Here is a 12,093-nt window from a genome sequence, read left to right as displayed (position 1 = left end):
TGCATATCAGAAAAGCAGTAACTTGCGGAACTTATTGATGAACACTAAGGAGAGAACACCAGTTACTAAACCAGACAAATTCCCCGGGACTCATCCATGTATGAGTTGTGGTAATTGCAACAGCATTATTAAAGGCAGTACAATTGCACATCCACGCACTGGTGTAAAACTTGCACTAAGACAGCATGCGACATGTCTTTCGGAAAATGTAATCTATGAACTCAGATGCCCATGTGGTAAGTATTACGTGGGGGAGACCTCACGTAAAATCAGAATTAGGATAAATGAGCATAAATCCAATATTAGGAATAAGAACAGGATGTCAGCTGTTGCTAGGCATTTTAATGACAATGGGCACACAGTGAGCCAGTTGAGATTTCTGGTACTTGAAGTCATGCCTCCCAAAGGACACTCTCGAGATATGAAGCAGTGGAGAGCACAGAAAGAAGCTTTTTGGATCAACAAACTTGACTCATTGACACCGAATGGAATGAACGAGGAGTTCGACCTCAGTTGTTTTCTTTGATGCTGGAATCACTAGACTATAATGGGTTAACAGCATGGGACACATTAGAACGCATTATGACATTGTACTGTTTGTTTGATAATTTTGGTTGTGTCAACATCAGCAGCACCGAGTGGGAACATGATTTTGCAAGAATCACCGCGACTGATGTAAATCATAAGGAATAGTAGTGACGTTTTGCACAATTATATAAGATGTCTGTTTAACAATTTGTTTTTCTTTTTCCTTTTTCCTTTTTTCCTCTTACTTTTATTCTGTTCTCCCTTTCTTTTCTGTGTGTTCCTTAAATGAACCTGCACCCTAGAGTGACTAGCTATATGGCAACCGAGACCCCTTGAATCTAACGTTGCCCTTAGCTTTACTCCAATCTTAACATAGTAATAACAGTAATGGTAAATCAGCCTGAGCTTCAGGAATAGTGTACCGTACGGAACCAGATCAGTCAGACTAAGGCTGGCCCTCATTGTGGTTATCGGTCTCAGTAGAATTTGTCTTCTCGGGCATGTTCTTTGCCTAGTTATGTCTTTCATTATTTCATTAATTTAACTTTTTTATTAACTATACATTTCTTACAATATATTTTTATCATTTTAATTTTTATAACACAACATTTTTTCATATTATCCGTATTTTGCCACATTTTTTACCACCACTACACCCCCAAGTATCACTTTTCAATTAGATATTTCATCCTTAGTTGAGCAATTTCAATTAGACATTTCATCCTTTATAGTATACCCGTTAGGGCACATGTATGATGGAAGCTAGCAGCCGCAGTAAGATGGCCGCCGGCTTTTCACAGAACTCTGTGGCTCTTTTCACGTAGCTAGGCGACGTGTAAGAAGCTTCGTGATAAAGCACCATAGTAACCGAGAACGCGTCCTTAGCCGCGTTCTGCCGATTTTCCACATCTGAACATTCAGGTAAGACGCGTCGTACTGCACGGTCGTGTGCTAGTGAGCCCTAGACATTATAAGCGCTTTAGCAACATCATATTGTTACACAACTGATCGCGAAGCATGTCTTCCCTAGATAAGAATCAGCAGACGTTCACCGAACGCCTTCCAACAAGCCTCAAGCTTCAAAGCGTCGTCTTACGATTCACAGTCCATTCTGCCACCATAGCAAGGTTAGTACAGGTCGATTTCTATGACACTGAAAGTTGACAAGCAGTAAGATTTGTGGCAGTCTGTTGGTGATTTTTTCTACCGTTTTTCTTTCCTTTTCTTAATATGATCCCGCCACCTGTTATCACGCATTAAATATGGGATGACACGTATGTAATTTATACTTTCTATTTTACTTTTTTGCCATGGTTATGTGATACATCCCCTAAACATTAATTATTCTGTAAACAATATCCCCTTTTCCCGGCGTACGTTGGCACCCCGGTTAACTCTTTGGAATTGTGTGACTCGACTTGTGTATTTACATTGGTAACTGGGGCATGATGGACTCACTATCGGCATGCCGAACACATCCATAAATTGAAAATGCAATACTGTATGCTTTAATGGTTTCATCAACCTGTATTATTCATGTGAATATGTTTTGCGATTGATGCATATTTAATCAATTAATCTTGCGTATATGTTTGTGGATTACATTACAGATTCGATTGCTTATCATTTTGCATTCGGATCAGATGCATTTGAGAATGAGCTGGCCCTGACGAAGGAACAAGGTTCCGAAATGCATTGGCCAAAACTAATGTTTTTATAGCTCACCCAGCACATCTGCTGTTCTTAAGATGTACAGTTAACGAGATGCAAAATTCACGATTAAAGAATTTAACATTAAACTATCACACTTTGCAGTAAACCAATGGAAATTTGTTATTTTTAGTTCGAACTACATTGAACTTATACACCCTAAGGGGTGGTTTCGGAGTGCAGCCCGCACCGCTGGCTTCACGGCCTTGGTCCATACCCCCTGTTTTCGTAGTGTGCCAGTCCACGGAGGCACCTTTCCAGCGGGTTTGCACCCAATTTTGAATTCCAATGAGCAGTGGTTTAAACAGAAGGATCTTTCGATAAGAGGAGGCTGTGCACGCACACCACACATTTTTTTTTTTTTTTTTTTTAAGTCTCTGAACCAGTCATAAACACTGGCGTTGCTCTGGGCAGCCTTCCACACCATTGTTCGCAAATCAGCCTTGGTTTTGCCACAAATCTGAGCAGCCCTGATCAAACTGGTAGACCACAAAGGCAACCAGCAAATGCCTTTGGGGGTTGTGGTGCAGTGCAGAGGGGAGATGGCCTAGCAATTGAGATTAAACTGCACCGTTTGGTGGCAGAACCAATACTTTAATGGCTTGTTCTCGTCTGTAATTACAAAGACATACTAAATAATCACAGCATGAAAGGCTGCGCAGAGCAATGATAGTGGTCATTCAAAGCCTTGCATCTATCACTTTTATTTTACTGCACTCTCCCCTCCAGAGGTTTTCTTACTGCCAACCGTATTTTGTCACTTTGACTCAAGTAGTTAATGCAACAGAATATATACTTTGAATATAATATTTAAGGGCCATTAGTCAGTTGAGGACCCTGCTGCAGAAATCTGTGTGCAACAACATCACCTGTCATGTATTGTTTGGACAGTTAACCATATTATTAAGCATGATGTGAACAACAGTTACATTCCCCCAAAAAGTAAGCATGCATTACAATACAGAAATCAAGCTGTGACTTTAGGTCTGAGGAAGTAGCTACCCTTTAACTGAGAGGTTGTACATGTAAGTAAGAATAATAGTGCAGTTTAATGAAAAGAACACAGAATCTTGCTAGATAGTTGTAGCTGCCTGCTTGAGCAAGTGCCTGCTTGAGCAAGTGCTCACTTATAGGTGTGAATCTCCCACCACCTCGCTGATCATTTGTGCTTGCACGGCTGTGGGGCATATATCCTTGTACAGGGCAAACAAAGCCTTGCCGCCTGCATTGCATTCTCTCAGAATGTTTGTTTGTTTGTTTATTGTTTTTATATGGCGCACCAAACCCGAGGGTAACTGGGCGCAAGCAGTACAAGGAGGCTTTAGGCTTGATAATACATAGAGTTACAGTCATAGAATTACAGTCATAGAATTAGCGGTCATAGGTTACCGGCAAGCAGTTAAAGATATATGCAATACATTACAATATATACAGTTGCGTTAAGGAGGCAAGAGGTGAAGTTTCAGTGCCAACTTATATGGTGGCAGGTACTGGCTTGATCTGTTCTTTGACACTAAATTGTTGGGTGAGCGTCATTGGTTCTAATCCATTTCTGTATGTTTCGTCTGAAACTGGGGTAGGTTTGATCAGCCCGGACTGAGTAGGGGAGTGAGTTCCATGTTTGAGCTGCCATGACTGGGAAGCTTCTGCCACCAGATTTGGCTAGGTTGAAACGCAGTACGCTAAGTTAGCAAGAATTGGAGGATCTAGTCAGGCGATTAGTAGTTTTCTTGGCTATGCGGTCAGAGAGGTACTGTGGTGCAGCATTATTGAGGCATTTGTGTGTCAGGGAAGTTGTTTTTAGCATAATTCTGTCTTTAATCAACAGCCAATGGTTTTGTCTTCTGATCGCAGATACGTGATCTCTGTTTGGGATATTTAGTGCCGTTCTCAGTGCGTTGTTTTGTAACGTTTGGATTTGGTTTAAGATGTATTTGTTAGTCCCCATATAGAGGGCATTACAATAGTCCAATCTTGAGAGTATAAGGGCATTAGCGAGGGTAATGCAGCTAGTTGGGGATAGGTAAGCTCTGCAGTCCCTGATTAGTTTGCATGTGTATGCTGCTGTGGATGCTAGGGAATTGACTTGTTTCCTCATGGTTAGGGTGGAGGCGAGGTAGAATCCAAGTGTTTTTACTTCCTTTACAACCTTTATGGTATTGCCATCAATGTTGAAGGAGGAGTACTCGTTGTTGAGTTTTTTAAGGTTGGTCAGGGTACCTAGTATTAGGAGTTCGGTCTTGTCGTCATTCAGGCAGAGGCCGTGCGTGGTCATCCATGCCTGAATGAGGAGGTAGATTTTATTCAAGAGAGCCGTGTCAGTGATGTAATTGCCCGAAAGGGGTATGAGGATCTGGGTGTCATCTGCATAATTGGTGTAGGTGACACCAAGATTGTCCAATTTGTCAAACAGTGGCTTCGTGAAGATATTGTACATGGTGGTTGAGACGCATGATCCTTGTGGAACGCCACAAGTTATTGAGATAGGATCTGCTGAGTCTATAGGGGCGAATACTTACATGGTTCTATTGTTGAGGAATGATTGAACCCATGCTACTGCTTTGTTAGAAAAGTGAGCCGCTGATGCAAGGTGTTCGCAAAGGATTTTGTGGTCCACCAAGTCAAAGGCAGCTGACAAGTCAAGGAGGAGCAGCATGGCAGTTTTCCCTTTGTCAGTGAGTGCCTCAATTTTTATGTTTTTAAATCGATCAATGCAGTTTCAGTGCCATGTTGCGGCCTGAGACCTGATTGGCGGGTGCCAAGGAGATGATTAGTTTCCAGCTATTGTTGTATCTGGATGTACGCTACTCTGTCAAGTATCTTTAAAATAAAGGGAACCGTTGTGATGGGCCTGTAGTTAGTTGGAATGGCAGGATCTAAGGTTTGTTTTTTCAGCAGGGGTAAGACCCAGGATACTTTCAAATTACTTGGGACAATGTTAGTTGAAAAGGATGCATTGATGAGTTTGGTGATAAATGGTGACAGGTCTCTCGCTGCATCTTGGATTAGTTGTGCTGGGCAGTTGTCACCCTGGCATCAATCGCTCTGAAGTTGCTGCCATAAGTGTGCAGCAAAATCCCCCCTGCCTTCCTCCCACCACTAGCCACTGACAAGCTACTCTTTCTAGGGGGGTCAGAGGGAGGCCTTAGGTGGGCCTGGTCCCCTTGCCCCCCTGCTGGAGCCGGGGTGGCTCTTTGGTTTTCCATCATGCATATAGTAGTATAGTTATTACGGCCGGTACACGGGAACACCGCAAACTCCCAGTAACTCTATTCACATGTAATAACATCGCTTTTCCTTGGTCAGCATTCATCCATGTTTTTTCAGAAGAAAGCAATCACATATTGCATTGCCATTGCCCGATGCCATTAACATTTTATGGCATCTAGAACCAGGCGTAAATCATCAAGCTCACCACTATAAAAACATATAATTGAGGGAAAACCATCATACAAGTAACTCTGGCTGCCGACGGAGCCCATTTTATTGCCTTCGGACATATTCCCATCCTATTTACTGCAGTGACGCACGCTGAGAAGAGGAGTGAGCCAGGGAAGAACTGAAAAATCCCTCACAAGCTTTCTGTGTGGTTTGACTGTGTAAGCATTAACTGTGCTGCTAACCTTACTGTAGGTGCCACAGGATCGTGTGTTGCATTCAGTTCACTGTGACCAATCGTAAGTACAGCTTGTTACATACCCACCTGTTACAACTAAAAGAGACAGATGCTGATGAAATGATAGGTCAGCATTGCAATAGTAGCTGGAGAAGCATGCCAGGCACATCAACATGCATGATAGTGCAAGACACATACAAGGCACCTCATCAGCAGTGTGATAGTAGCATGAAAAACGTATCAGGCACATCACAACCATGATAGTAGCACATGAAGCATGCCAGGCGTGTCAGCAGCATGATAGCAGCTGGAGAAGCGTGGCAGGCACATAAACAGCATGATAGCGCAAGACACATACAAGGCACATCGTCAGCAGTGTGATAGTAGCACGAGAAGCTTATCAGGCACATCAGAACCATGATAGTAGCACAAGAAGTGTCGGGGGAAATTCTACCGGGGTCGGCCGGGCCGTCCGCGGACCTCCAGGCAGGGAGGCCCCAACTCCTCCCGTGTATATCCCAGATGAGATGAGATAGAGTATGAGACGCACACAAGGAGCAAGGTGACTCTGCTGTTTATTAGACAAAACGGCAGGGATGGGTCAAGGAGCGTACGCGTTCGTCCTGACACACACACAATCGTGGGGCTCGCAGGCCCTTTTTACTGTATTATGACGCGCTACTTACGCCACTTCAGAAAGTTAACAAAAAACCTATCGCCACTCTTAATTGGGTGTTCGAGTGGTAGGGTTAGTATAGCACACATATAGAAAATGATATTAGTGGACAAGGTGTAGTCAGGTGGTATATCTGGGTTGTCCCTACAATTAGATACATAAGAATTGTTACATGAAGACTCCTGAGGATTGGCTAAATTTGCTGGCGTCAGTGATAAGAGCCCCATGTTCTGATTGGTGCGCCCGTGAGCTTCCCAGCCTGGGACCACCGTCGTTCCCAGCTCTCGGTGTACCTGTAAGTTGTAACAATGTTTCACTATGGGTACATGCAGACAATGTGAGGACTTATTCATAGCTGGACGGGGGACCGCTCCCACTGTTGCAGATGTCCATTGAGCCTTTCAAGTGTATCTGCCAGTGTCTTGTAGCGAGGGATCCAGACGCCTCTGTTCTCCTGGGTTTGGCATCTCGTCAGGTTCGGCTTGGTCACCTGGGGAGGGACCGTGAAAGAGGCAGAATTCTGCACAATTAATATTGTTTTTCTACTGCGCGACTGGTTTAATTTGTCGGTGTGACTTTAACGTTGGTGCGCGGAGTACGAGGTTGCAACATCGTGCCTTTGATGATTTACTCTTGGAACGTAGGTTTGCAACATTGCGACCTTGGCTGGTTGCTTCGCCGAGCTCATTCTGCAGGATCAGCAACTGACTCTTGCCTTGTTAATGTCCACGGGAGCTCTTGTTTGAGGCCTCCTTGGGCCTGGTGCATAAGTTGTCCGTTTGGTGCACAGGTGCTTTAGGTTATAGGAGTGTAGGGTGTCCTGACCCACGTTTAAGCTACCCTGCTACAACATTTGGTGCTGTGGGCTTAGGAAATTCAAGATGGCGGAAAACCCACATGTGCGCCGAAATCCAGGAAAGCTGCGCAGTTGTGCGCACACCAAAATGGTTACCTAACTTGCCACCCACCAGGGTAAAGAAAGGTCTTTGTTAACAAAATCCACTTTTACTGATGTCAAAAAGTTGCTGAAATCGTGACTCATTGGACCACTTTAAAGATTCAACCCTTTTTGTGGGGTTCCACATAACCATCTTACTGTAAGGAGCCCCATCAAAACAATGTTAAGCAAGGATTTACTACCATGTAAGAACCATTCCTGTTTAGAATGCATTAATCCAAGAAAATCCCAAAAATGGGTGCAGTACCAGTACTCACCACTATCCAAAAGCCGGCGTTTTAAAACCCACTGTGTGTTTTTCTGAAGGCAAGCAAAATGCCTATTTCAAACCTTGCAACATGTGCAAAATATTCACTGAACACCAGCAGACATTTGGCAGAATGGAGTTTTGTGTGCCTACAAAATCTGGGAAATGAAGAGCCCAAAAACAATGCTTATAACAAAAATGCTATGGAGTCAGCAGCTTAAGCCTAACTGCAACTGGATTTAAAACCACCAAAATCGAAAATGTTAAATTAAATGAGTGACCTATGTTTGGTGTCACATGCCTTTGTAACTGTTGAAATGTCATAGTTTTGCACTTAGAATCAGCATTCTAGCTGCATGTGTAAAATTACAAGTTATTTTAAAAGCAACAAAAAGTTAGCTGAAGGTCTGGCTTAAGGAACTTGATTTTGCCTAGCAACGGATCCCATCAGGAGTGAAACTTGAGTCACAACTATGTTCCCAGGCCAATGTTCCTTTTGCTGCTCACACTAAGGATATGCCATCTATCTGATAATTGAATTTCCTGTGCTCTGCCAGAGAGTGAACAGAGCCCTCTCCACTCAGGCAAAGGTTTTTATTACAGACGTCGTAAAAAGTGGCTTCCTCCTGGAGAAGCTGGGAGGGGCACTGCCTGTGAGAAGCAAGCTGGCTTGGCAGAAACTGGAAAGACTGGTTTCTGTACCATGTGACCTGAAAAGACACACCCCTGCAGCAAGGATATGGTTTTATAAAAAGGGGGATAATTCATAGTGCGGACATGTGAAAATTTTATAAATGATACCATAATTCTTGTGATTTTTCTGCCCACAGTTTAAGACGTGGTAGGAACCGGTGGTATGTTCAGGGGGGTTTTAGCGGAAAAGTGGATATTACTCTAAATGTGTGCATGTTAAAAATCTGAAACTTCATCAGTTAATGTCCCTACCCCCTGCACACATGTATGTAAAGTTGGGTCCATGTCGGAAATTGAAAAAGCAGTTAAAAAGTCAATTATGTACACTCTTTGAATGCAAGCTCCGAGAATGAGCAGATTTGGACATAGACATGGCTAAATTCAGCCACACCATGTATATGTAATTTCAAACAACTGTGTAACTCTGAAGTATGGATTTTGATCATATATATATTTGGGTGCACAGATGATAAGGGAGGTTGTTTCAAGAGATCATAAAATGACATCAATCTGACTCACAGTTCAGTTTGCCAATCAAGCGGAGGAATGGAAGCCTGACCAATGACGAATGAGAGGGGCAAGTCTAGTGATGCAACACACACACCCATTCTCAAGAAACAGATAAAAGCAGAGAGTCAGGACACATAGAGACATTCAATTTCATCTGCCGCTGGAAGCCCTGCCGGAAAAATCCATACTTACCTCCATCAAACTCCAGAAAGCCAAACTAGAGACTTCAATCTATCCAGAGCAGAGACCAGACCAGAGAGAAAGCAGTGCTGTGCCTAGCAGAGACCAGACCAGAGAGAAAGCAGTGCTGTGCCTAGCCGAGACCAGACCAGGCGCTGTGAGCAGAATCCGGAAAGACCTGACCAGACTGAAGATCGTGACCAAGTCGCTTTCCTGTTCAAAATCTCTTGTGAGTACTTAGCAAAACTCAGAACACATCTCTTAGTTTAAATTCATCTAATTCAATCTATTTAACCTAAGTAGAACTGCCTCCTATCTGTCACCTGTCATTTCTAGTAAAATTTGTCATTTTGAAAAAGTGTGCGTTTAAAATTTACAAAACCAAAAACGACCTTTACTAAATTACTCATATCTCTGCAACCGTTTGGGCTAGAGACTTGCAATAACTTTCATTTGGAAGCTGAGATCCCAGGCTTTCCTAGGACCCCAAAACGGTAGAGATAGTCCTTGCGGTTCCTTTGTAATAGCGCTCGGCGCATCCGCGAATTTTGCCGCGATTTGCAATTTCTTCACATGTAAAAAACTGCTGCTGCCTGATTTCATTTGCCAGAAATTCGTTTAACCTGCTAACTATCCCTGCATCATTGCTAGTGTGAGCCTGGACTAATATTAACTAGATACCACTCATCCTGAACCTCTAAAAGGGAATTAAGAGCGTTTCCAGCATATTTCTCATTCATTGCTAGCACCTATCAAAGCATTTGCCTGTGTTTTCAAACTTCTGTTTAAGCTTGCTGGATTGAACTGAATTACAGTTGATTGCATTTCCGAGAACTGTGTGTTTTCCTTCCATTTCCTTGCCTTGCATCAAGGGGGGGAGGGGAGTAGCCAGAGAAAAGTGATTACATTGTTTGGTTGAAATCATATTGCGTATTTTCTGTACTGCATTCATTGAATATTGCATCCACCTGAGCCTACATAAAGCATCCTCTACCACATTATACTTTTGTTCCTATTTACCAGTGTGCTACCTTATCCATTTCATGTCAACTCATTAGTGATTAAAGAAGTGTGCTAGTGCCAGATTCTCCGTTGTTAATATTTACCATATCAGATTAAGTGTGATATTCAATTATTAATTTATTAAAAAGTGTGATATATATTTTAATTTATCAAATAAACCTTTTAAACTTGCAAAACAGAATTACTTCTTGGCTCAGTGGGGTCAGGGGGATTCCAAGAGAGGGGTGTTATACAAGGGTAGTCATCCAGAACGCATGAACTGGACCTAAAGATATATCAATAAGGGTTTTCATTCAGTATTCTAGACTAGGCGTTAACTTGGCTGTAGTGCTGAATTGAATCCTCTTACAAAGTGGGGGCTCGAGCCGAGACGTTGGGTTAGATTTACCAGTTGTGCAGCTTAATACAGTGTGCTAACTGACGGGATACATACACCCGGTCGGATCACCACGCTGCATTACGCTGTGAAGCATTCCTCAAAAGGGACACTCCAAGAAAAGTTCTGTTCTGCAAAAATAAAATACTAACTTCTGTAAGTCAGGACAGAGACCAATCTCTAGAATGACAACCTTAGTAGACATGAAAATAGCCAGAGAGCACCTCTTGCATAAGCTATTTGTGAGAGGTGAATGGACCGAACAGGGCCAGGATGTGTGGTTGCAGGCCATCACACAACAGGTCACTGAAACAGGGTCAGATATATATAGAGATCAGGGTCCCTTACATGTGGCCCTGAGTGAACTATATATGGCTCCTAAAGCCAAAGAGGAACACAATAAGATCGCCAGGATAGCAGCATACCTGTACCTATATATGGGAGACATGCAGGATAGATGTGCTGAAAGCCAAAATCTGGCAAATAGGCAACAGATGGCATTACAGAAGGTCCAATCTGATCTGGACTCTTCTGAGCAGAGGCTGCAGAGGAGCCAGGAGTCAGAAAATGACAGCAGACTGTACATTACTAAAATAAAGGAGGATATGGATGTGCTGCAAAAGGAAAAGTCAGAACAGGATACTAGATTTCTGGCCCTGCAGAAGGAGCACCAAGACAGTTTGGACTCCTTACTGCAGAGCCAGAAAAAGCTGGAGCAACAGATCAATTTCAACAGGGCATGCACAGAGCAGGTAGCCACCCTGCAAATCCAACTAGACAGAGAGAAAGAGGAGAGCAATAAACTGATCCTGAAAGACCTGGATACCCAGGCAGAGTTTGATCAGGAGCGCCAGAAAGCTGGTGCCTTCCAAAGGCAAAGGGACGACCTGGCGGCACAAATGCAGGCTCTTAGTCAGGAAAGAGACGCCTTAGGCCAGGAAGTCTGCCATTTAAAAAGAAAAATGGAAGAAAATCACCTGGCCCACCAGGGGCTGGGTGATCTCCAAAAAGAAAACCAGAACTTGGTAGAGCACACCAGAAGGGTGGAAGATGCTCTAGCAAGAAAGGAGCAGGCCAATAGGGACATTGCCCAGGAGGTAAACCTCCTGCAGCAAAGACTGGCCCAGTTCTCCAGGACCAACCAGGAAGCACAGAGGGAGAATGAGGCCCTCTGTCAACACAATGATAGGCTCCAGCAACAGGTAGCGATGCAGGAGAAACTGATAGAGTCGAGTAAGGCCTTAACAGAGGAACTGAAGGCACAAATGCAGGCTCTTGCATTGCAACAGGGAGCAGGGGCGGATAGAGATGAGGTTCGCTGGGAAATGGAAACTCCGGAGCATAACCTCAGGAGCCCTAGTACCAGAGGCCCTCATACCTCTCAGTCCCTGGACTCTGCCACCCCTATGTCCCCTGGCGCACACGAGCACAGGGCCACAGGGATGGCAGATTACTATCCAACCAGAAGCATGGGGCTCATAGGCCAGTACCACTCAGGAATGGAGGGGTGGGCATCCGGGTATGGGCACCCAAGTACAATACAGTTCAGTGGGGAACCCCAGGAGAGTAGGCCCAT

Source organism: Ambystoma mexicanum, chromosome 6q, assembly GCF_040938575.1.
Source record: "Ambystoma mexicanum isolate Mex_15411 chromosome 6q, UKY_AmexF1_1, whole genome shotgun sequence".
Lineage (NCBI taxonomy): Eukaryota > Metazoa > Chordata > Amphibia > Caudata > Ambystomatidae > Ambystoma > Ambystoma mexicanum.
The sequence above is the reverse complement of the archived record's forward strand: the minus strand, read 5'-3'. Positions refer to the sequence as shown.